Here is a 4,354-nt window from a genome sequence, read left to right on the forward strand (position 1 = left end):
TACATCCTCTTTATCTTAGTACCATTGTATCTATCCATCTTTCATGTCAGTTCATTCTTGATCAAAATCTTGCACACATCACACAACCCTTGGTTAGCTATTCCAAATGCATCCTTTAGCTAGATCTCCTATCACCAAAGTGTTATCCTTCTTAGTTCAGCTTGCAAGTGCATCACTAATCCAAATCCACCAACTTACGTGCTCTCTGATAGATTCTTGTAGGATATAGCTTTCCTCATATCTGATCTTGGTCTGTTAGTACCTCGTCCTACCCATTTTGTTGGCAAATGGTTCTCTTTTGGATTTTTGCTTTATTTTGATTTGGAATCTTCCCTTTTGGGTCTTGAAGTATCTTTTCCAAGCAATCTCCTTGTTCCCTCCTCACGGTTGCCACAATCTTCCATATCATGGTATGTTGCAAATGGGGCAATCTGAGCATAAGGTATTTATTAGGTCTTTCATTTGTTTTTCTTTTCTTCTTGTGGGTTACCTGGTGTCAGTTCCATCTTGTTTCCTCGGGGTTTCATGTGTGCTACTGGGGCAATCCTTGCGTGTTAATTTGAGTCAATCCACCAGTCCTCTAGATAGTTGGTGAAAAGGCCTTGATTTTGTTGGTACCCTTGGCAATTAACCAACAGTCCTATAGAAAATCTAGTGCTCAACTACATGGTGGTACTTCTCTTTGAAGTATCCCCCCACTCAAAAAGCTTCAATGGATTCTCTTCATCTCCATTATCCCCCATCCATATCCAGCATCTGTATCTCCTACCCCAGCTTGTGCAACCATATCTCTTAGAATCAATCATCACTATTAGCTTTAGATATCCACAATCCTAGTCTTAGGGATCCACCCATCAAATCAATCCACCAAGCCTCGTCTTTTGAGATCCACAATCCTAGTCCTAGGCATCTCTGACACCCATCTTCCATCAATCTAACTCTTTGAAATCCTATTGCCTTAGCTTTATCTCATCCCATCATCCCTTCCCTTATCCTAGATTCCTTTTTATGGTGCTCCACTCCTTCATCCTCCATCTCCCCTGAAGTCTTAAGCTTATTTACTCTTCTGCCTTTGATTCTCCCTTTATCATTCTCCCATAGTGAGAGTTTGAGCTAATTCAGCCCCTTCTCTTTACCAATCTGAGTCTCCTTGCTCATCCTGAATTCTTGTATTTTTCAAAAAATCGTCAAGCCTCATTTTCTCTCCCTATCGCCTTCTTGAGGGGGCATCATGTAGTCCATTCTCTCTCTTCTACTCGAGACTAGGGCAACTGTGTTGCTCCATAAAGTCATCTCCATGTTGTTTATATCTGAACTTCTTTGAAATAGTGTTGTTTCAACACTATGTCAAAGAGGGGAAAAATGTAGACACCTAAGAAATCCTTTAGAAAACAAAGTATTTTTATTTTTTGAAAAAGTTCCTAATGACATCATCATTTATTAATTAATTTATTTATTTATTTTTATGCCATTAAATCTCTTTATCTTAATTAAAAATATTTAATTAAGGAATCCCTCCCAACAATGTTTAAATCTTATTTAAACATTATTTTCTTATTTATCAATTATTTAATTAATAAATTGACCAAAAATCCCAAAATAAATAATTTATTTATTTTTTGCCCAAAACTTGGCCAATTTCCTTAAGACCACTAAACTCTTCAAAAATTTTCTAATCCTTCTTTAATTTTAATTAAAGGCTAATCCCATCATTTTCTACCCCTAATCCCAACTGAAAATATTTAATTAAGATTAAATATTAATCCTCATGTTTATTAAAAATATTTTAATAAATATCTCCTCAACCCAAATCCTTGAAATAAATAAAACTTTATTTATTTCCTAAAAACCTTATTTATCCTCATCCTAGGAAGTTTTAGACTCTTCTAGAAGATGTTAATCCATATCTTTGACCCTAATCCTAATCCCCCCCAACCTTGTCACATTCCCCAAACATGGGTTAAGACTTGCTAACCCAAGCCAAAGCCAACAAATATCTCCTCCTTCACCCACCCTCATTAAATTCCATCCACTTTCTCATCTCTAACAAGCCTAATCTAATCTTAACCCAAGCCTAATCCAAGCCTTAATCATTTGCACATTCCTAAGTCAAGCTTAAGACTTTCTTCATCCAACCCAAGTCAAAATATCTCAACTCTCTCACAAATATCCCAACCATAAAACTTTATGAAGCCCACAAAGCCATAAATGACTCTTACAAGCCCATTCATTTCTCTCACAAGCCATTATGAGGGTCTTTATGAGCTTTGAGCCTCCTTTGTTGACCCCTCAACCCCTCTTGCTCTAACCAATGACCCTGTGACATGTGTCACTTCCTGATTGGCTATAAGGAAGCACAATCCATGTGTTCTCCTCTCATTCAATCTAAACCTTCCATAAACTTTCTCCCATCCTTGCATTCTAGCTCTTGATCCCTCAAGCCTTTTTCCTATTTAACGAATCCTCTCCCAAGCCATTTTAACACAATCACCCACAGTAACAAAGTAATGCCATTTTGATTATGATGTAAAGCCATAATGCCATTTTTTAGAAGCCTTTTTACATCAAATCCATTCAGCCAAGCCAAAATCTATCAAGAACACCATTAAAGCCTTTGGAGAATCGAGCATACATCCTATCTAATTAGACAAAGCTACTTGACAAGAGAGCTTCTCATTGAGAAAGCCCATTAATGGCTCATATTTGAAAGGAAACTCAGGTGTGGAAACAACTTCCTACACTAATCTCATAGGGAAAGTATGATGCAAATCCTATTAAAATCTTCTACACTTATAGATTCAATATCATGTAAACAACAATATTGCAGCCAACCATGCATACAGAAAATAGATAAAGAAAGAAACACATAACACAAAGATTTGCTGGTGGGAAAAAACCTTTCGATAAAACAACCCCACCCCTTCAAAACCTGCACAATGTATTATCTTCAACAAAAAGTTACAATACACTTGTAGTGCACGCTCAACAGTGACAACAAAAGACTCCAATAGCAACTCATAGTACCAACAATACACTCTCTCGCATCGTCTCTTTGCAACCCTAAAAATGCTTATAACATGCACTTCACTTTAGGGCTACTCCCAAAGGTAAGCCGTATTAGGGTTTTACCATTCTCTGAGAAAATAGGAACCCTAAATTTTTTTTAGAGTGTACAGTACTGAAATATCTTAGTTTCCACGTGTCTTCACCTGTCATTCAATCTTCCTAACATAGCTCTTACTTGTCATAGGAATCTGTCATAACCGTTTTAGCCATGATCTCCTTACATACAATTCAAGATGTCAACATATCAACATTATTTGCAAGAAATACAATTTTACAAATCAAATAATAAGAATAAGAATTATACAAGGTTGAGACACCTTATTCCTAACAATATTCTCAAATGAGAGCTCATCTTAGTCTATCTTGAAGTTACATTTATTTAGTTTTGTGAATACTTTTTGATTTGATATTTAGTGTTCTTTGCATTACTAATCCTCATATACAATAACTTGTTCTTGAGGATTTAGTTCTCTTGGTAGTTCACCATAATTTTTGACCGACCCTTTCTTCCTTTTGGAGGAAGCTCTTTGTGAAGATTTACTTATGGGTTATTTCTAACAAAGGCCCATGTATTATCCCTTCTATCCATGGTTTTGAAAATAAAATGACATTTATTCTATAACCTCTGAGTCATCACCCACTAGTTATGGGAAATATGATTGGAAATAAAAAGACCTTGAGAGTTCTACTAGATTAGTTTTAATTGAAAACACGATAATAACTTTCATCAAATAGAACTTATGGAAAAAACTATTGACGGTAAATAATCCTTCTCTAGCCCATTAGGAAAACGACCTGACATGTATTATAATTTTTTAATATACCTCTATAGTACTCCTCAAGGCAGTAACCATTTTTGTTGGTTTTTGATTCAATTGATTTGCATTTAATACCAGGGAGATACCAAATAACATAATACCTAGGGTTTAGCTACTTTCCATTTTTGGTACATCCTATTTTGGCTTGGACCAACTGAACAAAGCAATTATACTTTCTACACTTTAGAATTTGCTAGACCAAGGTGCGTCAACCTAATGATTTGACACTTTTTATGAATAATACATCTATAATACAAACCTTTCACAAAAAAATTGGCCTTGAACTTTCTTGAAATTGCAAAATAAGTGACAAGTCAATAATAGCCAATAATGAACTTGATAGATTTATACAAGTAATGACAAACTTTGCATTCTATTTATGACAACAATTCTTAATAATTTTCTTATTTTATAAAAATGAATTCATGCTAAGATAAGATTGACATTGCTTGATTTCTTTGACTAAAAGG

This window comes from Cupressus sempervirens, chromosome 8 (assembly GCF_028749045.1).
Source record: "Cupressus sempervirens isolate cs-2001-9-10 chromosome 8, ASM2874904v1, whole genome shotgun sequence".
Taxonomy (NCBI): Eukaryota; Viridiplantae; Streptophyta; class Pinopsida; order Cupressales; family Cupressaceae; genus Cupressus; species Cupressus sempervirens.